At 39.5% G+C, this 26,142-nt stretch overlaps 1 long non-coding RNA gene across 1 annotated transcript; it reads left to right on the top strand.

Annotated features, from left to right (window-relative positions):
- The first annotated feature begins 11 nt into the window (after window positions 1–11).
- LOC123334415 lies at window positions 12–21,741 on the top strand. Its single transcript, XR_006552238.2, has 5 exons — window positions 12–820; window positions 8,208–8,306; window positions 11,038–11,149; window positions 17,256–17,709; window positions 21,682–21,741. It is a non-coding gene; the product is annotated as an uncharacterized LOC123334415 (long non-coding RNA).
- The last annotated feature ends 4,401 nt before the right edge of the window (window positions 21,742–26,142 follow it).

The following is a 26,142-nucleotide window of genomic DNA, read 5'->3' as shown; positions in this document are numbered from 1 at the left end:
AGCTGAGATAAAGATATCGGGGACTTAAGACTAGAGTGGGTTGGTGGAATAGGCTTGCGAGTGAGGGTCTGTTCATTTTCAGGCTTTTCAGCGCCCCGCCGCTGGCACTGCCCGCTAATAAAAAATCTTATTTTTAAAATCTTTGTGTTTTTTGTCTTTGGAAGTAGGAGGAAAAAAAAAGTTGAAAATCGAATGCGGCAGACTTACAGCCACAATAGAAACCTTTTATTAATACATCTTGGCTTTTTCCCCATGTGTCATTATGCGTGCGTGCTCAGTCGCTTCAGTCGTGTCCGACTCTGCGACCCCAGACTTCACCGTCCATGGGATTCTCCAGGCAAGAATACTGGAGTGGGTAGTCATTTCCTTCTCCACGGGATCTTCCCGACCCAGGGATCAAACCAGCGTCTCCTGCATGGCAGGCGGATTCTGTATGGCTGAGCCACCAAGGAACCCTTGTGTCATTATGTAACAGCACTAAAAAGCAAAAACTTTTCATTGGCTATATCCGAGGCCGAGCGTGTAGGAGCGATCCTCCCCGTATATAAACAGCTTGAAGCGTCCGCCTACAATTTGCGCGTGTGCAGAATTTCTAGCCGTTAGGAAACCTTAACCTACGCTTTGCGCAGGCGCATAATTTATATTCCCTCCCCCGCCCCTCCCGTCCCCAGTGTAAGACGCAGAGTATTCTGGGAATGCCGAAGGCAGAGGTGCTTTCGTCTGACGCCGCGTGTGTGTGTGTGTGTGGCTGCTCGGCCATTCTGTCTGTGATTTTAAGAGTGTCGTGAACCGTTAATCAGTATGTGTGACACACACAAGGGTACGTGAACATTCAGAACACTCCGCGGCGAGCCATCTAAGGGGGGAAACATGGGGGGCTGAACGAATGAAGGATTTGTGGCCTCCTTCCCAATCCAGGTTACCTGGGTTCGATCCCTGGGTCAGGAAGATCCCCTGGAGGAGAAAATGGCAACCCACTCCAGTACTCTTGCCTGGAAAATCCCATGGATAGGGGAGCCTGGTGCAGGCTACAGTCCATAGGGTCGCAGAGTCGGACACAACTGAGCGACTTCACTTTCACTTTCCCGATCCAGGGTACCTCTTGGGCTTCCCTGGTGGCTCAGGCGATAAAGAATCTACTTTCAATGCAGGAGACTCGGGTTGGATTCCTGGGTGAGGAAGATCCTCTGGAGGAGGGCATGGCACCCACTCCAGTATTCCAGAGAATTGCCTGGAGAATTCCATGGACAGAGGAGCCTGGTAGGCTACAGTCCTTGCTGTCGGAGGCGACTGAGCGACCAACATTCTTTCATTTTACCGGGCCGGTCGGACCACGTCCCCAGTCGTTTACCCACATTCTCCAGGCTGGGAAGGAGCCCGGGATTTTGAGAGGCGAAGGGTTCAGGAAACGCAGTCTTTATGATCTCGGTCGGAGAGACTCTTCTTTCCCTTGTCTGCTTCTCGGTAAATCTGACACTCCCTTCGCATATTGAAAATGGCGTATAGAAACAGGACCGATTCCGTTGTTCTGACTTTGATGCAAAGGGCTGCTTTCTTGATTTCCCTTAAGGCCAAAGTTAATGGATTTATTGAATTGTTGAATTTTTGAGGGTCAGCCTGTGCCAGGCACTGTGCTAGGCTCTGGAAATACACCAGGGACTAAGAATGGGGCGGGCGGTGGGGATCAGGGATTGATCTGGTTTGGCATTTCTTCATGATGTCATGTGCCTATGTAAATTATCCTAAAAGATGACTTTTACATATCCTCTTTCCACAAGATGACACAGTTCTAGGTGGCACGTATTTTACTGAACATGGTCAACGTATCTTTTTTTTTTTTAATATGTAGAATTCTTAGTCATGTCTAGTGTATTTTCCACAGCTCCCAATTTCATTCTCTACAGCTTCTGTTTCAATGCCGTTTTCTTCTAGCTCCTTATACCGTTTTCAACCCTTTCATTTCTCCTTATTCTTTCAGTTGCTTCACGGAGAAAATAGAAGAAGCTTAAACTCTACTATTTATTTCTGTCACCTTTTAATCTTGAGTCTAGAAATCATTACATTCAAAATTGAAACCGTTTTTTAGCTCAATTTTCGAGTTGGTCATATACTCTCGTGGTTCATAAACCATGAAAATGTTAACTGTGAGGTCTTATTCTTTTCCACCATCCTGTCCTGTCCACCATCTCCTCTGTAGGTAACCACTGTTCTAGATTCTTAGCTCTCCAGATACTTCATTTATATTCAAAGAAATACGAATAGTATTCTATTTTTCCTGCTTTTACAGACCAAAAGTAACTTCACACTTTTCTGTACTTTTATTTTTTGCTTTATATATCTATATCCAAAAGAGTTTCATATCAGTACATAGAGAACATCCTAATTTTTTTTCACAGATACGTAGTTTGTATGGATATACTATAAAGTTGTGTCTTGATGTATAGTTGGGTTATTTCCAGTCTTTTTCCGCTTCAGACAGTGCTGTAATGAGTAATCTTGTACATATCATTTTGTTCAATACAAGTATATTCTGCAGGATAAATTTTTAGGTATAGAATTTCAGGTTAGAAAATGGACACTTGTTACACAAATTATTAACATTTTGCTAGATGATTCCAAGTGACCACTGTAGTTGATTATGTTAATTAATATTCTCATTAGCAATGTATAATAATCCTGTGGAAAAAGAATTAATGTTAGATTGGTGATCACATTTGCTCTAGCATTGAGTCTTCATTAAATTCCTGCTTGTGTCCTTTGATATCATTATTAGATATGCTCTTATCAGGTTTTCCCTGGTGGCTCAGACGGTAAAGTGTCTGCCTGCAATGCGGGAAACTCGGATTCAATCCCTGGGTTGGGAAGATCCCCTGGAGAAGGAAATGGCAACCCATTCCAGTGTTCTTGCCTGGAGAATCCCAGGGACGGCGGAGCCTGGTGGGCTGCTGTCTATGGGGTCGCACAGAGTCGGACGACTGAAGCGACTTAGCAGCAGCAGCAGCAGCAGCCAGTACTCTTGCCTGGAAAATTCCACGGACTGAGGAGCCTGGTAGGCTACAGTCCATGGGATCACAAAGAGTTGGACACAACTGAATGACTTCACTTTCACTTTCATCAGGTTTTAGACACTTGTTTTTGAGCTGGCTTCTTTTTATATGAAATACTAGCTCTCTATTGTCCTTGAGAAAACACGTTTAATATTTCCTTTTTCTTTCAGTATTTTAAGAAAATGAGTGACATCTCAATTGACGCAAATCAAATGGACGTTTTTAAAATCTTATGTAAACCCTTTGGTAGTCAACACTGTTGATTACTTTTCCATGAAAACTCCTTCCTTCCATTTGCTACATCCCTCTCACTTAATTCTCACCTGTGTGACTTTTTTTCTCATTCTCTTCTGCTGTTCACATTATTCCTGAATGATTTCATTCATTCTCTGTAGCTTCAGTTACCATGTATTAGTGGATGACTTCTAAGTACAGTCAGCCCTCCATATGGGTGGGTTGAGCATCTGGGGATTTAACTAACTTCGGATGGAGAATATTTGGGAAGAAGGTTCCAGAAAGGAAAGTTCCAGGAAGGAAAATTTGAATTTACCTTGGGCTGACAAGTATTTATAGGCATACTTTTAAAAATTTTACTCCTCTTTATGTGCTTTACAATATTACTTTCTTTATAGGTTTAGCTTTTTGACAACCCTGCATTGAGCAAGTCTATTGATGCCATTTTTTAAACTGCATGTGTTCACTTCATATCTCTGTGTCACATTTTGGCAATTCTTGCAGTATTTCAGACTTTTTCATTATTATGTTTTTTATGATTATTTCTGATCAGTGATCTTTGATTTTACTACTATGAGTGGCTGAAGGCTCAGATAATGGTTAGCATTTCTTCACAAAAAATGTATTTTTAAATTAAGGTGAGTGCATTTATTTTTATTTTTAAAATTTTATTTATTTTTGGCTGTGCTGGGTCTTCATTGCTGTACAGGCTTTTCTCTAGTTGCATAGAGCAAGGACTACTCTCTAGTGGTATGTAGTGGCTTTGTAGTCTCATTGAGGTGGCTTCTGTTGTTACAGAGCATGGGCTCTAGGGTGTGTGAGTTGCAGCATGTGGGCTCAGTAGTTGCAGCTCCTGGGCTCTAGAACACAGGCTCTGTAGCTGTGGTGCACAGGTTTAGTTGCTTCATGTCATGTGGGATCTCCCCAGATTAGGAATTGAACCCATATCCCCTGCACTGGCAGGCAGATTTTTTTACCACTGAGCCACCAGGGAAGCCCCTACATTTTTTTAGACATAATGCTTAGTAGACTATGGTGTGGTGTAAACATAGCTTTTATATGCCCAGCAGGCTTTCTCTCCTGTTCTGTGTTCTGTTTTTGTGCTAGTACCATACTGTTTTGATTATTGTAGCTTTGTAGTATAGTCTGGAGTCATGGAGCTGGACTCCTCCAGCTCCATTTTTTCTTTTTCATGATTGCTTTGACTCATCTGGTTTATGTGTGTGTGTGTGTGTGTGTGTGTGTGTGTGTGTGTGTATGTGTTTCCATACAAATTTAAATTTTTTTTCTAATTTTCTGAAAAATGCCATTGGTAATGTGATAGAGATTTCATTGAATCTGTAAATATCCTTGGGAAGTATAGTCATTTTGACAAATTGATTCTTCCAATCCAAGAACAGGGATTTTCTTGGATTGGAAATGTTTGTGTCATCTTCCATTTCTTTTGTCATGTTTTATAGTTTTGGGGGTATAAATCTTTTGCCTCCTTAGATACGTTTATTCCTTTGTGTCTTACTCTTTTTGGTGTGATGGTAAATGGGATTGTTTCTTGAATTTCTCTTTCTGATCTTCTGTTGTTAGTGTATAGAAAAGTAAGAGATTTCTCTGTATGAATTTTGTATCCTACAACTTTACCAGATTCATTGATGAGCTCTAGTAGTTTTCTGGTAGTATCTGTAGGATTTTCTATGTATAGAATCATCTTCAAGCAGTGACAGTTTTTCTTTTCCAATTTGGATTCCTTTTATTTCTTTCTCTACTCTGATTGCTGTGGCTAGGACTTCTAAAACTGTGTTCAATAAAAGTGGCAAGAGTGGACATCCTTGTCTTGTTTCTGATCATAGAAGAAATGCTTTCAGTTTTTCACTGTTCAGTATGATGTTAGCTATAGGTTTGTCATTTACAACCTTTGTTATGTTGAGGTAGGTTCCCTCCAAGCCCACTTCTGGGAGTTTATTACCATAAATGGGTGTTGAATTTTGTCAAAAGCTTTTTCTGCATCTATTGAGATGATCATTTGGTTGTTGTTAATCTTCTTCAACTTATAATGTGATGAATCACATTGATTGATTTGTGGATACTGAAAAATCCTTACATCCCTGGGATAAATCCCACTTAATTGTGGTGTATGATCCTTTTAATATATTGTTATATTTGGTTTACTAGTATTTTGTTTAGGATTTTCTATGTTCATCAGTTATATTGGCTTGTAATTTTCTTTCTTTTTTTTTTGTGGTATCTTCCTCTGATTTTGGTATCAAGTAGATGGTGGCCTCATGGAATCAGTTTGGAGTGTTCCTTCCTCTGAAATATTTTGGAATAGTTTCAGAAGGATAGATGTTAACTATTCTCTAAATGTTTGGTAGAATTCACCTATGAAGCCATATGTTCCTGGACTTTTGTTTGTTGGAAGTTTTTAAATTATAGTTTCAATTTCAGTACTTGTGATTGGTGTATTCATATTTTTTATTTCTTCCTGGTTCAGTCTCAGAAGATTGTACCTTTCTAAGAAATTGCTCATGTATTCAAAGTTGCCCATGTTATTGGCTTATAGTTGCTTGTAGTAATCTCTTATGATCCTTTATATTTATGTGGTGTCCCTTGTAACTTCTCCTTTTTCATTTCTAATTTTATTGATTTGAGTCCTCTTCCTTTTTTCTTGATGAATCTGGCAATAAGTTTATCAGTTTCCTTTATCTTTTAAAAAAACTGGATTTTAGTTTTGTTTGTTTTTAGATTTTAGTTTAGTTTTTGCTATTTTTTGTCTCTATTTCATTTATTTCTGCTCAGATCTTTTAAAAGAAACTTTTTATTTTGTATTAGACTATAGCATATTAACAATGTTGTGATAGATTCAGGTGAACAGTGAAGGGACTCAGCCATACATATACATTTATCCATTTTCCCCAAACTCCATTCCCATCCAGGCTGTGACATAACATTGAGTTTCTGCTCTGACCTTTGTGATTTCTTTCCTTTTACTAAGTTTGGATTTTGTTTGTTCTTCTTTCTCTAGTGACTTTAGGTGTAAGGTTAAGTTCCTTATTTGAAATTTTCCTTATATCCTGAAGTTAAGATTGTATTAAAAGCAGAGACGTTACTTTGCTGACAAAGGTCCATATAGTCGAAGCTGTGGTTTTTCCAGTAGTCATTAATGGGATGTGAGAGTTGGACCATAAAGAAGGCTGAACACCAAAGAATTGATGCTTTTGAGCTGTGGTGTTGAAGACTCTTGAGAGTCCCTTGGACTGCAAGGAGATCAAACCAGTCAATCATAAAGGAAATCAACCCTGAATATTCATTGGAAGGACTGATGCTGGAGCTAAAGCTCCAATACTTTGGCCACCTGATGTGAAGAACTGACTCATTGGAAAAGACCCTGATGCTGGGAAAGATTGAAGGTAGGGGGGGAAGGGGATGACAGAGGTTGAGATAGTTGAATGGCATCACTGACTCAATGAATATGGGTTTGAGCAAGCTCTGGGAGATGATGATGGACAGCGAAGCCTGGCACGCTGCAGTCCATGGAGTTTCAGAGTTGGACACAACTGAGTGACTGAACGACAACAACAAGATTGTGTACAACAACAAGATTGTGTTACTATAAACTTCCCTTTTAGAACTGTCTTTGCTGTATCCCATGGGTTTTGGATCCTGTGTTTTCATTTTCACTCATTTTAATTTTATTTCTTCTTTGATTTATTCAGTGATACATTGTTTAGTAACATATGGTTTGGTCTCCATAAGTTTGTGTTTTTTACAGTATTTTTTCTTGTAGTTGACTTTTAATCTCATAGCACTGTGGTCAGAGAAGATGCTTGATATTATTTCAGTTTTCTTAAATTTACTTAGGCTGGCCTAGTGGCTCAGCTTGTGATCTATCCTGGAGAATGTTCCATGTGCACTTGAGAAGAAAGTGTATTCTTCTGCTTTCAGATGTAATGTACTATAAATATCAACTAAGCCCAATGGTCTAATCTGTCTATTAAGACCTTTGTTTCCTTATTGATTTTCTGTCCATTGATGTAAAGAGATTGTTAAAAGTCTCCCACTATTATTGTATTACTGTTGATTTGAGCTTTTATGACTGTTAGGATTTGCTTTCTCTGTTGAGGTGCTTTTATGTTGGGTGCATATATATTTAGAAAGCTTAGACCTGGTGGCTTAGTCAGCAAAGAATCCTCCTGCAATGCAGGATACCTGGGTCAATCCCTGGATTGGGAAGATCCCCTGGAGAAGGAAATGGCAACACGCTTCAATATTCTTGCCTGGGAAATCCCATGGACAAAGGAGCCTGGTAGGCTACAGTCCATGGGGTCCATATTTACAATTGTAATGTCTCCTTGGATTGTTCCCTTGATTATTATGTAGTATCCATCATTGTCTCTTAAAACAATCTTTATTTTATTTATTTTAAAAACTGCTTGTTTATTTATTTGACTGCATCAGGTCCTAGTTGCTGCACTTGGGATTTTCATTTCATCATGCAGTATCTTTTGCTGTGGTGCATGGACTCTCTAGTTGCCCCATACAGGCAGTAGTTGCAGTGTGTGGGCTTAGTTGCTCTGTAACATGTGGGGTCCTAGTTCTCCAACCAGGGTTTGAACCCACATCCCCTGGATTGCAGATGGATTCTTAAATACCGGACCACCAGCAAAGTCCTGGCATACGTATAGTTTTTATTTACTTGTGGTATATTAATTCTATTTTTGCCTCTTTATTAAGAAAGTGATGAAGTATAAAACTTAATGTCTATGGAATATGGCTTTTAACTCTGAAGAGTATCCATATTAGCAAAGTGGATTAATTTAGCCAATTTATATACCATCTTCTACTTAAAATGTCAATTTTGGTTTAAATGGAATCATCAAAACTTTTATGGAAAAATATTATTTGCCTTTTTTATATTCTTTGGTTTCATTTTAGCCAAGATGTTTGCTGAAGTTTGAATAAATTTACCTCTCCAAACCTACCCATTGAGAAAGAGATGGTGCTACTTCACCAGTGATGCCTCCTGACGCCAGGGTAAGAAATCTTATATAAGAAAGAGTTATTTCACCAGCTGATACCGAAACAAAATAGAAAATGTAATTTTAATCAGTTGAGAGTTTTAGCAATTACCTTACTATTAGTTTGTGATCTACTTTTATTATCTGGTCCTCTTTATGTTGATATTATAGAAATAGTCATTAAGGAAGGTTAAGAACAACTTCAGGTGCAGCATCAGCAAACTTTCATGGTAAAACTCCAGTTATGTTGCATTCAATATACTGCCTATTCAATGGCTTAACAGATCATGATCTTTGTGAATTAAATGGATGCCCCTTGGATCCTGATGGCTCTTTCATTCTTAATGGATCAGAAAAGTATAGTAGCCTTATGTTAAAAAAAAATTACACAATTAGCATTAGATTTATATTATGAAAGTTGAAATTAAAATGTAAGCCTTTATACAGATTAATCTGAAAGTGGCATTTGAATTATTTGGGAGGGTGATGGCTGAATTTACATAACAAGGTTTTATTCAACTGCATATACTATGCTCTAGAAATTTGGTTAGTTGTATGTTTCTGTGGAGCAGTTTTGCAAAATGGAGTTTATAAAGTTCAAGAGTTGATGTTTCAGCGAGCCTGTGTGATGACATTAAATTAAGATGCAGCTTTCACTGTTCTTTCTATTTCAAGGATCTTATGGATTTTATGGCTGTAACTCTTAATTGTCCACGTAGGTTGTGATTGCTCAAGAAAAAACGGCAACACAGTCTATGTGTTTGCCAAAAAGGATTCTAAATATATCTACACAGGATAGTGTGGATCATGTCTGGAGATGTGGAAGTATCTCCGCAGAGGAGTGGGCCTGATTCCCTAGGGCCACATTACCACACCTGTTTGTTTGTTAAGCTGTTCGAGGAGTCTTACTGGATTGTCTGGTTTCCCTTAGAGGCCCACCTACCCATGAATGCTCCCACCAAAGCCCTACACTCATCTTGGTCCCCCTCAACTCCTTGCCTTTTTTCTGTAAGGCGTAGTCCTCTTATTCCTTGTGGCCTGTAACACTAGTTTATAATAAACTCTTAAGAGAATATTATAAATGCAAAAGGACTTCCCAGGTGGCGCAGTAGAATCTGCCTGCCAATGCAGGAGACAGGATTGGATCTCTGGGTCAGGAAGATCCCCTGGAGTAGAAAATGGCAACCTACTGCAGTATTCTTGCCTTGGAAATGCCATGGACAGAGGAGCCTGGTGGGCAACATGGGGTTCCAAACAGTCCTGAGACAACTGAGCAACACACACAAATGCAAAAAAAAAATCTTCCCTTGTTTTTATCTTGAATGTTTTGAAACACTGAAATTTTTGGAAAGGATAGACTTTTTTTTTTGTAGACTATCCTTCAATTTGGATTTTTCTAAAATTTCTTCATGATTATATTCAATTTATGCCATTTCTTGGCAGAACAAATCTAGAGGTCATATTGTGTGCTTCCCAGGACATCATATCAGGAGTCACATGATGTCATTATGTCCCATCATTGGTAATGTTAACTTCACAGTGGCAGCTATTAGGTTCCTCCACTATAAAGTTACTATCTTTGTGGAAAGTTTTATTGAGTCTAGATAAATATGCATTTCCTTATCAGTCTTTTCCATTGATGATCTTTGTCTAAGGTGTAATTAATATTAATCAATGGAAAAGATTGATGAGAAAATGCATATTTATCTAGACTCAAAGCTGGGCTGAATGAAACACAAGCTGGAATCAAGATTGCTGGGAGAAATATCAGTAACCTCAGATATTCAGATGACACCACCCTTATGGCAGAAAGTGAAGAACTAAAGAGCCTCTTGATGAAAGTGAAAGAGGAGAGTGAAAAAGTTGGCTGAAAGCTCAACATTCAGAAAACTAAGATCATGACATCCAGTGCCATCACTTCATGCAACTAGATGGGGAAACAATGGAAACAGTGACAGACTTTATTTTCTTGGACTCCAAAATCACTGCAGATGGTGACTGCAGCCATGAAATAAAAAGATGCTTGCTCCTTGTAAGAAAAGCTATGACTGGCCTAGATAGCATATTCAAAAGCAGAGACATTACTTTGCAGAAAGGTCCATATGGTCAAAGCTGTGGTTTTTCCAGTAGTCATGTATGGATGTGAGAGTTGGACCATAAAGAAAGCTGAGCACCAAAGAATTGATGCTTTTGAACTGTGGTGTTGAAGAAGACTCTTGAGAGTCCCTTGGACTGCAAGGAGATCCAACCGTCCATCCTAAAGGAGATCAGTCCTGGGTGTTCATTGGAAGGACTGATGTTGAAGTTGAAACTCAATATTTTGGCCACCTGATGTGAAGAGCTGACTCATTTGAAAAGTCCCTGATGCTGGGAAAGAGTGAGAGCAAGAGGAGAAGGGGACAACAGAGGATGAGATGGTTGGATTCCATCACCGACTCAATAGACATGAGTTTGGGTAAACTTCAGGAGTTGGTGATGGACAGGGAGGCCTGGCGTATTGTGGTCCATGGGGTCACAATGAGTCGGACACAATTGAGTAACTGAACTGAACTGAACTGAATAAAACTTTGCACAAAAGTAGTAACTTTATTTTACAGTGGAGGAACCGAACAGCTGCCACTGTGAAGAAATTTCTCCTCTCCCTGTGGCTGAGTATGTATAGATGCAAAAAAAATTTATTGTTAACCTTTAGTTATAGCTTATTATAAAGTTACTAAGTAAAAAATGCTTTTGGTTTTATATTTTAGTGCAATCAAGATTTTTGTTAATGGCTGCTGAATTGGAATACATAAACATCTTGAACAGCATATGAACACTCTGTGGAAATTGTGGTATCGGATGGACATCACTGTGTCTCAAGTAAGAGTCTTTAATTAACTAAGATCTGTGGGATTTCCAAACATGGCATAAGACTGGTGAAAGTTATCTTTTTGTTTGTATCTTTCTTAAACTGATTTCCTTTGAATTGTAAAATATAGTCAAAAGTTTAAGTGATATTTTGAGCTAAATTTAATTAAAAGATATTGCTTGCTTTATTGCTTGAGATATATGCATCTAAAATTTTGACATGCAATTTATGCTATCAAATTATATTTTAGAAGTCAAATTATATTTTAAAGTAAAAAATTCTTTTGAGAATCTTTTTGTAAAGATGACAACAATATTTTTAAAAAAGGAATGAGGAACTTCACTGGTAATCCAGTGGTTAAGAATCTGCAGAGGGTGCAGGTTCGATCCCTGGTTGAGAAACTAAGATCCTGCATGCAGCACAGCTTAGCCAAAAACTTTTTTAAAAAAGAGAGAGAAACAGAGAAGAATGGATGAGCATTCTATGATTTCCCCTTTGTCTTATTCCAGAGATTCATTCATGAAATGTGATACACCTCTAGATTTTCTCATGTTTAGATAGCTGTTAAAGTACCCTGGGATTAGGGTGAATTTTTTTTAATCATTAAAATAGAATATGAGTTCTATTCCTCCCCAAAATAGGGCTTTTGCTTTTAGCGTACTGTATTGAGGGGTAGGGCTCAGGCTTTTGATTCTCTCAAATACGCATCTTGGAGTCTGTTTTGGTGAAAATGGGTTTAGAGAGAAACTGTAACACACTTTAGCCAGAGCTGGTCTTCTGTCTATGTAGCAAAGAAGAGAATTGAGATTTGGCTGCTCCAGGTCTTGCTCCAGTGGGTGATAGACCGTGAGTTTTGACCTGAGTGTTTTCATAGCTTGAAGTTCAGGAGCAGCATGCTTCACTTGCAGGGATAAAAGAAAGCCTGATAACCAACAGGCTGTGTTTTTATGACTGAGAACTTACTGTTAATGTGTGTATTTCTGAAGAAAACTGCCTTCAGCTTTTCTGTGTTCTCTAGGGTAAAATTATGTTCTTCATATTGTTTTAGGCCCCTTCACATTTCCATGGGCAAATTCCCTCAACCTGGAATGCTTGTGCAACCTATTTCCCATGCCTCCTGAAAAATGGGTAATAGGAAGAGGGATGCTTATTACTTTTTTCAGATAAATCTCACTTATTCTGCAAAACTTTAGTATTGATTCTTGTCTTCTTCAGTATGCTTTACCTGACCCCCCAGTTTGATTTAGATCAGAGATTGGCAAACGTTTTCTGTGAAGGATCAGATATTAAACATTTTAGTCTTTGTTTACCTTACAGTGTCTGTTGTGTATTCAACCCTGGCATTGTAGTGAAAAGCAGCCACAGACAATACAGAAATCAATTAAACTTTATTTACAAAAGTAGGTGGCAGATGAAGGCAGATTTGGCTTGCAGGCTATTCTCTGAGCCCCTGATTTGGACCTATCTCTGTGACTGTATATGGCATATTTTCCTTAAATAAATTCTGACAGAATGTGTAAACCAGATGGTAATTATTGGTATATATGCCTACTTCACTCACTATACTATTCACTTCTCGGAGGCAGGGAATGTGCCTTAATAGGACTTTGTATTTTCACCTCTGAGCATGGTGCCTGACACGTAGTGTCTGACAGTGAGTGTTTGTTGAACCTATAAATGGACCCTGTGTCCTTGGACTGGGCTCTTTAATCTCCTGTTGAAGAGCATTAGGAGACTCTTAAGTAGGAATATTGTGTTTATTTTTCATGGCTAGTACTTTTCTCCTCCTTCATATTTTCTGATAACCAGAGGTCCTCATTTTGCTCGTTTCTAATAGACTTTCCTGTCAATAGTCCTTTCTAGACCTACTGAAACTCATGTATTTCCTTTGGAGCACATGATACTGTTTAGTCTTCAAGGAGAACACAACTCACTTAATTTCTTCCTGTTGAGACAACAGTTATATTCTATGATGCTTTTGAACTGTGGTGTTGGAGAAGACTCCTGAGAGTCCCTTGGACTGCAAGGAGATCCAACCAATCCATTCTGAAGGAGCTCAGCCCTGGGTGTTCTTTGGAGGGAATGATGCTGAAGCTGAAGCTCCAGTACTTTGGCTACCTCATGCAAAGAGCTGACTCATTGGAAAAGACTCTGATGCTGGGAGGGATTGGGGGCAGGAAGAGAAGGGAATGACAGAGGATGAGATGGCTGGATGGCATCACCGACTCGATGGACGTGAGTTTGAGTGAACTCCGGGAGTTGGTGATGGACAGGGAAGCCTGGCGTGCTGCGATTCATGGGGTCACAAAGAGTCAGACACGACTGAGCAACTGAACTCACCTGAACTGAACATAATATTCTATGTTCTATTCTGAGTTCTCTAAGGATTCAAAGCAGGCATTTGAGAATGCCACTCATGCTGTTTTGGCTCCCAGTGTTTCATCTTAGGTTGTTTTCTATAGACAGCAAGGGGGCTAAGAATGTAGCACATTTTCTGTTTCTTGACTTTGGACTCTGTGGGAGAATTTGATGTTTTTGATAAAGCTTTTATGATTTACTGCTGTTTTTAAACTTACTAATCCAAGTCTTTTCCTGATAAACCTAATCTTTTTAAAATAAAAGTATCCAGATGTGATTTTACTTTTTTAAAGTACTATTGCGGAAAAATGCTATTTTTCCATTTTCCAACTAACTGGCAGTTCATTTCTTAGTTGACTTCCAAGATTATATATTAGATATAAATAATTCACTGGAAATTCTTACTTGTTTACTTTTTGACTTATATCTTTATGTATGCATGCATTTGTGCTAAGTCGCTTCAGTCGTTTCTGACTCTTTGCAACCCTATGGACTTTTAGCCCTCCAGCCTCTATCCATGGAATTCTTCTGGCAAGAATACTGGAGTGGATTGCCATGCTCTCCTCCAAGGGATCTTCCCGATCCAGGGATCGAACTGGTATCTCTTAAGTCTCCTGCATTGGCAGGCAGATTCTTTACCACTAGTGCTGCCTTGGAAGTCCATCTTTATATACAGATACTTCAAAATCTGAAATGCTCTTAGTAATTATTATGTCCTCTATTGCATATTTTCATGGAATATATTTTTAAGTGCTTCTCAGTAGAAATAAAATGTAAGTTACATAAGCAATTAAAATTTTTCTAGTTAGCCATATTAAACTAAAAAAGAGATAGAGGTTAATAATTTAAATAATATTTTTATTTGACATGATAATCCAAAATATTTTAATTTCAACATATAATCAATGCAAAAATTATTAATGAGATTTTATATAATTTGTGTGTATGTGATATATCTTTGAAGTCCAGTGTGTAGTTTATGCCAACAACATAATTCATTTCAGAATGGCCATATTTCAGGTGCCCAGTGATGACCTGTGGCTAGTGACTGCTCTGTTAGACAGCTTAACTATAGACCATTTGTCTGATAAGCAATTGTGACTGGGAGTTAAGTTATAGGCTTATAACTGGGAAAGCCTGATCAAGGCAGAGTGATATAGGGCTGGATATTGAAAGATTACAGAGTGAAGTATATATAATTATCAAAGAGGCAAAATAAGAAATTGTCATATACAGTTAACCCTTAAGTGACACGGGTTTATATTACATGGTTTCACTTATATGTGGATTTTTTTTTTTTTTTTTTGCCACACCATGTGGCATACGAGATCTGACCAGGGATTGAACCTGTGCCCCCTGCAGTGGCAGCGTGGAGTCTTAATCACTGGACTGCCAGGGAAGTCCCATATGTGGATTATTCTCAATAAACACATTAGAAAATTATTTGGAGATTTGGCACCATTTGAAAAACATCACAGAATAGCCATGTAACCTAGAAATATTGAAAAAAATAAGAAAGATATGTCATGAATGTATAAAATATATTTAGATACTAGTTTATTTGATCATTTTCTACCATAAAATATATAGTAATCTATTATAAGGAGTTAAAATTTACCAAAATGGGTGCAACAACTTATAGAAGTACATGATCCATTTGCCATCAAGCAAAATGTAAACATGTAACGATGCAATATTGAATCATAACTGCATAAAATTAAATGTTGTGTACTCTTATAATTAATCTTTTAATATTGTGGTAAGCTCAAGTGTGTTTTATTGTTTGCTGCTGTTTAGTTGCTAAGTCATGTTCAACTCTTTTGCAACCCATGGACTGCACCCTAGGAGGGTCCTCTGTCCATGGGATTCTTCAGGCAAGAATACTGGAGTGGGTTGCCATTTCTTCCTCTGGGGATATCCACTTAAAATGCCATGAGACACTAATCATTTCCATGTGAGCACTTCATCTTTCCAGTAAATTGCATATCACAGTAAAAAGTGATCTCTTGCTGTTCGTGTATATTTTTCTTTGTGTTTAATGCAACACTGTAAACCTTGAATAACACCATGAGAGCAATATGAAGTGCCACTAGTGATTCTAGAAATGCTCCCGTGAAGGAGAGATAAGTCATGACATTTCAAGGAAGAGCTGAATTGCTTGGTGTATATACTGTAGATTGAGGTCTGCAGCTGCAGTTGCCAGCCATTTCAGGATAAATGAATCCAGCATAAAGACCATTGTAAAAAAAAAAATGAAAGGAAATATGTGAAAACATCATTACACCTATGCCAGCATGCATGAAAATGTACCTTTTTCAAAATAACTTTTTATCTTATATCAAAAATGCAGCTTTTATGTGGGTGTAGAATTACTATAAGAAAAGCATACCTACTAATATGATTTGAGAAAATGCAGTCATTATTATATAATGACTTAAGTGGAAAGTGAAGGATCTTAATGCCACCAAGGGTTGATTTGATCATTTTAGGAAGAGGTTTGACTTAAAACATGTCAAGATAACAGGAGCAGCAGCTTCTGCTGACCAAGAAGCAGCAGATAAGTTCCCAGGCACCATTAAGAAAATCATTGAGGAGGAACAATAACAGGCTAAACAGGTTTTTACTGTAGACAAAAAGAGCCCTATTCTCAGTGGAGGGGGGCAGGGGGGAAGTGCTACAAAGGATATTTACCAGTAAGGAAGGGAAGCGAGTACTAGTTTTAATTCAGGAAGGGATAGGCTAACTCTCCTGTTACGCACAAATGCAGTGGGGTTTAGGATAAGGATTGCCCTTATCTATAAGATCCCTGGGTTGGGAAGATCCTCTGGAGAAGGAAATGGCAACCCACTCCAGTACTCTTGCCTGGAAAATCCCATGGACGGAGGAGCGTGGTAGGCTACAGTCCATGGGGTCGCAAAGAGTCGGACACGACTGAGTGACTTCACTTTACCTATAAAGCTGTTGACCCACAAGCCTTGAAGGGAAAAGATAAAACACCAGCTGCCAGTGTTTTGGTTGTACTGCAACAAGGAAGCCTGAATAATGAGAACCCTTTTCTTAGATTGTTTACACTGATGCTTTGTCCTGGAAGTCAGTAATTACATTGCAAGTAAAGAACTGCCTTTTAAAGGTTTCTTTTTATTGGACAGCACCCCTGGCCACCCAGAATCCATGAATTCAACACTGAAGGTGTTGAAGTGGTCTTGCTGCTTCCAAATACAACATCTCTAATTCATCCTCTAGATCAGGGAGTCATAGGGACCATTATGGCTCATTACACGTAGTACTCTATGTAAAGGATTATCAATGCTATGGGAGAGAACTCTATGGAAAGATCATGGAAGTCTGGAAGGACTACATGATTGAAGATGCCATCATCATAGGAAAAGCTGTGAAGACCGTCAAGCCCAAAACAATAAATTCTTGCTGGATAAAACTGTGTCCAGATGTTGTGTATGACTTCACAGGATATACAACAGAACCAATCAAGGAAATCATGAAGGACATTTTGGATGATGGCAAAAAAGGTCGGGGTGAAGGGTTTCAAGATAGGGATCTTAGAGAAATTCAAAAGCTAATAGGCACGATACAAGAGGAATTAGCAAGAGATGACTTGGACAGAGTGCTTCTGAACCAGTGCCACATGATGAGGAAAAAGACACGGAAGAAGGAAGAAGCAGTGCCAGGAAACAAACTGACATTAGACTAACTATGAAGAGAGTTCTGATCATTAAAAACTGCTTTTGACTTCTTTTACAGCATGGACCTTTCTATGCTACTGGTACTGGAACTAAAGGACACAGTGGAAGAAGGATTCGTACTTTATAGAAACAGTTACAGAAAAATTAAAAAGCAAAAAAGTCAGAAATTAGGGTGTATTTTCATCAAGTTACACCCAGTGTGCCTGCCTCTCCTGCCTCCCCTCCCATACCTGGGACAGCAAAACCAGTCCCTCCTCTTCCTCCTCCTCAGCCTAGTTGATATGAATCAGATACCTAGAATAAAGATCTTTGTGATGATCCACTTCCACCTAATGAACAGTACATAATCATCATGTCCTACAGTTAATCAGCCCATCTGTTATGTATGTCTGTGTGTTATTGTATGGAAGTCTAATAACTACAAGAACTGTATGAGATGTGGTGCCATCACCATCATCTCACCTAAGGATTCACCGTATAGAACATCACAGCCTACCTTATATAGGAATAAGGTAAGTGACATTTGATATTAATAATGTGTTGGTTTTCCTACTGCTTTATAAATTAGCTTTCAAAGAATTACATTATCATACAGTATGTGTTTCTCTCCCTTCCAATTGGAGAACCTGTGTATCAGCCTGTTGTCATAGGTAGGTGGATTTTTTTTAATGTTTAACAGTGTTTCCAACACTGTATTATGAGTATGACTGTAATACTGTATACCATAAAAGTTTTATAAGGATTCATTCACTGTGTCTAAGCTAGGCCACTGTGAAACAATTATATCAGTTACACTAAGCTTACCATAATCATATTGCTGCTGCTTCATTATCAGTGCATGAGTCTTTATATCTGTGAATATATAATATATAAATGTGAATTTGTTTTTCATGTTGTCTTTTCATTTGTAATGTCTAGAATTAGTAACTCACATTGTATCTACAATGTTTTATCCCATATGCATAGTATGGATATAGGTGCTAATAGATAATTAATCTTGTAAACAGATGACATTAACTTGTGGTATCAGTATTGATAGTCTCTAGTTTATTAAAAGAGTACAGTCAGTCAGTTCAGTCGCTCAGTCATGTCTGACTCTGCGACCCCATGGACTGCAGTATGCCAGGCTTCCCTGTCCATCACCAACTTCAGAGTTTGCTCAAACTCATGTCCATCAAGTCGGTGATGCCATGCAACCATCTCATCTTCTGTTGTCCCCTTCTCCTCCTACCTTAAATCTTTCCCAGCATCAGAGTCTTTTCCAATGAGTCAATTCTTTGCATCAGGTAGCCAAAGTATTGGAACTTCAGCTTCATCATTAGTCCTTCCAATGAATATTCAGTACCTACTTCCTTTAGGATTGACTAGTTAGATCTCCTTGCAGTCCACGGGACTCTCAAGAGTCTTCTCCAACACCACAGTTCAAAAGCATCAATTCTTCGGCGCTCAGCTTTCTTTATGGTCCAACTCTCACATTCACACATGACTGCTGGAAAAACCACAGCTTTGACTATATGAACCTTTCTGTAAAGTAATGTCTCTGCCTTTTAATATGCTGTCTAGGTTGGTCATAGCTTTTCTTCCAAGGAGCAAGCATCTTTTAATTTCATGGCTGCAATCACCATCTGCAGTGATTTGGGAGCCCAAAAAAATAAAGTCTGACACTGTTTCCACTGTTTCCCCATCTATTTCCCATAAAGTGATGGGACCATATACCATGATCTTAGTTTTCTGAATGTTGAGCTTTAAGCCAACTTTTTCACTCTCCACTTTCACTTTCATCAAGAGGCTTTTGAGTTCCTCTTCACTTTCTGCCATAAGGGTGGTATCATCTGCATATCTGAGGTTATTGATACTTCTCCCAGCAATCTTGATTCCAGCTTGTGCTTCTTCCAGCCCAGCGTTTCTCATGATATACTCTGCATTTAAGTTAAATAAGCAGGGTGACAGTATACAGCCTTGATGTACTCCTTTTCCTATTTGGAACCAGTCTGTTGTTCCATGTCCAGTTCTAACTGTTGCTTCCTGACCTGCATATAGGTTTCTCAAGAGGCAGGTCAGGTGGTCTGGTATTTCCATCTCTTGAAGAATTTTCCACAGTTTATTGTGATCCACACAGTCAAAGGCTTTGGCATAGTCAATAAAGCAGAAATAGATGTTTTTCTGGAACTCTCTAGCTTTTTCCATGATCCAGCAGAGGTTGGCAATTTGATCTCTGGTTCCTCTGCCTTTTCTAAAACCAGCTTGAACATCTGGAAGTTTATGGTTCACGTATTGCTAAAGCCTGGCTTGGAGAATTTTGAGCATTACTTTACATAATGAGATGAGTGCAATTGTGAGGTAGTTTGAGCATTTTTTGGCATTGCCTTTCTTTGGGATTGGAATGAAAACTGACCTTTTCCAGTCCTGTGGCCACTGCTGAGTTTTCCAAATTTGCTGGCATATTGAGTGCAGCACTTTCACAGCATCATCTTTCAGGATTTGAAATAGCTCAACTGGAATTCCATCATCTCCACTAGCTTTGTTCGTAGTGATGCTTTCTAAGGCCCACTTGACTTCACATTCCAGGATGTCTGGCTCTAGGTGAGTGATCACACCATCGTGATTATCTCAGTCGTGAAGATCTTTTTTGTACAGTTATTCTGTGTATTCTTGCCACCTCTTCTTAATATCTTCTGCTTCTGTTAGGTCCATACCATTTCTGTCCTTTATCGAGCCCATCTTTGCATGAAATATTCCCTTGGTATCTCTAATTTTCTTGAAGAGATCTCTAGTCTTTCCCATTCGGTTGTTTCCCTCTATTTCTTTGCATTGATCACTGAGGAAGGCTTTCTTATCTCTTCTTGCTATTCTTTGGAACTCTGCATTCAGATGCTTATATCTTTCCTTTTCTGCTTTGCTTTTCGCTTCTCCTCTTTTCACAGCTATTTGTAAGGCCTCCCCAGACAGCCATTTTGCTTTGTTGCACTTCTTTTCCATGAGGATGGTCTTGATCCCTGTCTCCTGTACAATGTCATGAACCTCAGTCCATAGTTCATCAGGCACTCTATCTATCAGATCTAGGCCCTTAAATCTATTTCTCACTTCCACTGTATAATCATAAGGGATTTGATTTAGGTCATACCTGAATGGTCTAGTGGTTTTCCCTACTTTCTTCAATTTAAGTCTGAATTTGGCAATAAGGCGGAGAAGGCAATCGCACCCCACTCCAGTACTCTTGCCTGGAAAATCCCATGGACAAGGGGCCTGGTGGGCTACAGTCCATGGGGTTGCGAAGAGTCAGATACAACTGAGTGACTTCCCCTTCCCTTTGGCAATAAGGAGTTCATGATCTGAGCCATAGTCAGCTCCTGGTCTTGTTTTTGCTGACTGTATAGAGCTTCTCCATCTTTGGCTGCAAAGAATATAATCAATCTGATTTCGGTGTTGCCTATCTGGTGATGTCCACGTGTAGAGTCTTCTCTTGTGTTGTTGGAAGAGGGTGTTTGCTATGACCAGTGCGTTCTCTTGGCAAAACTCTATTAGCCTTTGCCCTGCTTCATTCTGTATTCCAAGGCCAAATTTGCCTGTTACTCCAGGTGTTTCCTGACTTCCTACTTTTGCATTCCAGTCCCCTATAATGAAAAGGACATCTTTTTTGGGTGTTAGTTCTAAAAGGTCTTGTAGGTCTTCATAGACCCATTCAACTTCAGCTTCTTCAACTTTACTGGTTGGGGCATAGACTTGGATTACTGTGATATGGAATGGTTTGCCTTGGAAACGAACAGAGATCATTCTGTCATTTTTGAGATTGCATCCAAGTACTGCATTTCGGATTCTTTTGTTGACCATGATGGCTACTCCATTTCTTCTAAGGAATTCCTGCCCTCAGTAGTATATATAATGGTCATCTGAGTTAAAATCACCCATTCCAGTCCATTTTAGTTCGCTGATTCCTAGAATGTCGACATTCACTCTTGCCATCTCTTGTTTGACCACTTCCAGTTTGCCTTGATTCATTGACCTAACATTCCAGGTTCCTATGCAATATTGCTCTTTACAGCATTGGACCTTGCTTCTATCACCAGTCACATCCACAGCTGGGTATTGTTTTTGCTTTGGCTGCATCCCTTCATTCTTTCTGGAGTTATTTCTCCACTGATCTCCAGTAGCATATTGGGCACCTACCAACCTGGGGAGTTCCTCTTTCAGTATCCTATCATTTTGCCTTTTCATACTGTTCATGGGGTTCTCAAGGCAAGAATACTGAAGTGGTTTGCCATTCCCTTCTCCAGTGGACCACATTCTGTCAGACCTCTCCACCATGACCCGCCTGTCTTAGGTGGCCCCACATGGCATGGCTTAGTTTCACTGAGTTAGACACGGCTGTGGTCCTAGTGTGATTAGATTGACTAGTTTTCTGTGATTATGGTTTCAGTGTGTCTGCCCTCTGATGCCCTTTCACACCACCTACCATCTTACTTGGGTTTCTCTTACCTTGACAGGGGTATCTACTCACTGCTGCCCCTCCTGACCTTGAACATGGAGTAGCTCCTCTTGGCCCTCCTGCACCCGCGCAGCCACTGCTCCTTGGACGTGGGGTTACTCCTCTCGGCCACCGCCCCTGACCTCGGGTGTGGGGTAGCGGTGTGGAGATTCCTTAAAAAACTGGAAATAGAACTGCCATATGACCCAGCAATCCCACTGCTGAGCATATACACTGAGGAAACCAGAATTGAAAGAGACACATGTACCCCAGTGTTCATGCAGCACTGTTTATAATAGCCAGGACATGGAAGCAACCTAGATGTCCATCAGCAGACGAATGGATAAGAAAGCTGTGGTACATATATGTGATGGAATATTACTCAGCCATTAAAAAGAATGCATTTGAATCAGTTCTAATGAGATGGATGAAACTGGAGCCTATTATACAGAGTGAAGTAAGAAAGAAAAACACAAGTACAATATACTAATGCATATATATGAAATTTAGAAAGATGATAACGATGACCCTATAAGCAAGACAGCAAAAGAGACACAGATGTAAAGAACAGTCTTTTGGACTCTGTGGGAGAAGGCGAGGGTGGGATGATTTGAAAGGGTAGTGTTAAAACATGTATATTATCATATGTGAAGCAGATTGCTGGTCCAGTTTCGATGCATGAGACGGTGCTCAGGGCTGGTGCACTGGGATGACCCTGGGGGATGGGATGAGGAGGGAAGTGGGAGGGGGGTTCTGGATGGGGAACACATGTGCACCCGTGGCTGATTCATGTTGATGTTTGACAAAAACCACTACAATATTGTAAAGTAATTAGCCTCCAATTAAAATAAATAAATAAATTAAAAAAAAAAAAAGAATTCATGGTCTGAGCCACAGTCAGCTCCTGGTCTTGTTTTTACTGATGGTATAGAGCTTCTCTATCTTTGGCTGCAAAGAATATATCGATCTAATTTCAGGAGTACAAAAATATAGTGTATATATAGTTTACATGTATTTTGTGTAATAATACTATTATTATCATATGATAGTATTATACTGTTATATAATATTAATAGTATATATGTAGTATATAATACATATAAAATATGTCTTACTTGACTGTATATATTGTCTGTATGGCTCTGGTCTACAGTAGCCTATTGGTTGTTAAGTTTTGGAGGAGTCAAAAATTACATGTGATGTAAAGTTTAAAAATAAAATAAAATTAAAAAAAAAATTACATGTGAATTTTTTACTCCATTGCTGTTGGCTCCCCTAACCCCCATGTTTTCAAGGGCTGCCTATACAAGCATCTTTGAAAAGATAGTCTGGATCAAAGCCAGTCACTGCCTTTGTTTACAATATATGCAAAACCATGAGATTCATGGAGAATTGGCTCTCAGCATTCAGTTGTTATTTGTAACAAGTAATATGCATACATTGAAAGATAAATATTTTACTTTAACAACTGCAGTCACTTGGTGATAGAATATGTATACCTACAGGGCACTGCACAACTCCTCAAACCTTCAAATCAGATTGGACGGCATTACCCCATTCCCTCTTGCATACTGATTTTCTCAGAGTTCCAGCTTTTTATCGTGGCACCCACCGAAAACCTAGATTCAGAGATATCTCATGTTATCAAGAGGAGGCAGTGCTCTCTGATGTTGAAATTGTGAACCTTGAGCTAGTAGTTTATATGGTGTATATTAGATGCTGAGGGTCACCGTGTTTTCCTCAAAATGTTGACACATCCTGTGAGCTTACCAAGGCTCTTTGGGACAACTAGGGAACCATAGTCCTAAGCAGTGCTGGAAGAGGGATTGATTCTGAATGACCTCTCAGACTAGTGCTGTCTTGGTAGTGTAGACTAAACAGTTGTTGTATCAGAGAGAAATAAACTTCTGTCCTCTTTCAGCCAGATTTGTGGAAGTCCTGGTTGCAGTGGCAACCAGGACTAGTACAATCTCCTAATAAATGTGACTGTGTCTCATAGTGTGGTATTTGATGGCATGTTCTTACATGGTGAGAAACAGTATTCACTGTGTGTTTCTTTTGTCTTTCCAACCTCAGTCATCACTTCAGTCCACAGGTATTGAGCCCCTACTGTGCTCTTGCACTGGGCCAAGCATCCTCTCAAGTTCAAGTCCACTTCTATGTTCCTCAGTCCCCTCAGCTACAGACCAACTGCTCTTGACCATTTAGCCACATCTAAGCAAGTCCCTCCCCATTTAGCAAGTAGGGTCTGTAAGGTACATTGATGCTTTACTCACAGGAGTAGCTGGTATGCCTTCATTGCTGGCTGAGCTTGGGCCGGGAACTCAATGAGAAGAACTGGAGTGATCTGAACTGAAACACATGGATCAGCTCTTTTTGGTCTGTCTGGTGAGGACTAAGAAACATTAGACCAAAAGCCAATCTGACACATCCAGCAAGACAGAATGTGTCCAGGAAGAAGCCTGCAGGGAGCAAGATAGAAGGTACTTGTTTTCACTGCCTAGTGCTGAGCTGGATTGCTGCTGGGGTAGTGAGCACTGTGTGTGTCTATAAAAAGGAAGCAGGAAGGAGAACAGACTCTGGCCCATCAGTGATTGAAAGGAGAGAAGAGTTGAGTGTTGGTGGAAGCAGACCCTGTGTCTACTCACTTAGGCTTAGACTTGTTGCTATTTATCAAAATACATAGTTTAGGAGACAAGTTTTCCTAATAACCCTATGGCAAACAAAGGATTTCTTCACTCCTCCAAAGACTAACATACCACATTGCAAGTTAGGGTCATCTGTCTCACAAATATTTATTGCCAATTTCATATGCATGGGTGCCTCTGAAAGTCTTTGCGTGGCAAATGCTTATACAGAGCTGCCCTACCCTTCCCTTTCTCTTCAGAAAGAAATTTGTCCCTGAACACCATAATCCAGATTCTGACACTTCCATTCTGCCCACATCATACCCTTTACCCCACAGCTGTGTTGCCAAACCAATGCAATGTTCTTGGCACTGGGTCCCCAACCTCTCCTTGGTTTTTATTATTATTATTAATTTATTTATTTGACTATGATGGATCTTAGCTGCAGCCAAGGAATCTTCAATCTTGGTTGTGGTATGTGGATTCCAGTTCCCCGACCAGCCTGGGCCCCCTGCATTGAGAGCACAGTCTTAGCCACTGGACTACCAGAAAAGTCCTTCACTGATTTTTTATATTAGCTTTGGTTAGTATGATGGAATCTATTTCCAGTAAAAAAAAAAAAAAAAAAGAGTCAAAAGTCAAAGTGTTTCAAATGGTGAGTGAAAAATATACATGAAAGTGCTATACAGAGATTTCCCTGGTGGTCCAGTAATTAAGACTTTGCCTTCCAGTGAAGGGGACACAGATTCAATCCCTGGTCAGAAAACTGAGATCCTAATGTGCCTTGCAACCAAAAGATAAAAAAAAAAATTTAAGAAAGCATAAAGTATGAGTTTGGAAACTGTAAATGGCCAGGCTAATATTTGATATTATGGATTTTCTGAATTAATGAATATGTTCACCCAGGCAGAATTTTAGTTATGATGAAAATCACTGAACCCTCAGAGGGGGACAGGGAGGCAGAAAACCTAGAAAAGAAAAGTTGGTGGCTTTTTTATAACCCTGCCCACCACAGAAAAGCAGTCTCCTCTTAGGCCTGTCAGGTCACAGCTTTCTGCTCAAGTCAGACAAGCTTGTAGCCTCCTCCTCTGGCAGCTTTGCAAATTCCAGCTTTGCAAGCCACGATCTGAAAGCATGTGCTTAACTCCTGCTCCAGATGGTAAACTTGTTTTTATTTGTCATTGTTTTTAATTCACCTAGATCCTTGACCCCAATTAGCTCCAACTGGACCATTCATTCAGTGTTAGTCACAGAAATAGTGTCTTCAAAGAATCAAAGCATTATTGTAAAGCAATTATCCTCCAATTAAAAATAAAAAAAAAAAAAAAAATCAAAGCCTGAGTCTTTAAGAGCAGTTTGCAAGTCAAGTGTGACTCTCCCAGGCCAGTGGCAATGCTCTAGAGAGACATCACTCAGCTGGTTTCAGGCTGGGGGCGGGATTTGCTGGAAGAGGCAGTTCCCAGGGAGCCACTGCCCCCCTGTGTCTCAGCGCTGGCCAGGAATTGTTCCATGACAGGGAGAACACTTGGCAAAAGTCTGTAAAAGATTATTGGTGAGCTATTTCTGGTTCTTAATTTGTTGCTTCAATTAAGATTTCCTGTCATCTTATGGCTTTTTAAATTGTAATTGTCCTTCTTTTAAAACAGCAAATTTTTAAAAGGCATATTTATTATAATTAAGGACTGCCCAGGTGGCGCTAGTGGTAAAGAACCTGCCTGCCAAATGCAGGAGACATAAGAGATACGGGTTCAATCCTTGGGTCAGAAAGATCCCTTGGAGAAGGAAATAGCAACCCACTCTAGTGTTCTTGCCTGGAAAATCCCATGGACAGAGGAATTTGGTGGGCTAGTCCA

The sequence above is a fragment of the Bubalus bubalis genome, chromosome 7 (genome assembly GCF_019923935.1).
Source record: "Bubalus bubalis isolate 160015118507 breed Murrah chromosome 7, NDDB_SH_1, whole genome shotgun sequence".
NCBI lineage: Eukaryota > Metazoa > Chordata > Mammalia > Artiodactyla > Bovidae > Bubalus > Bubalus bubalis.
Note: the sequence above shows the minus strand (reverse complement) of the source record. Positions and strands in the feature narration are given on the sequence as shown.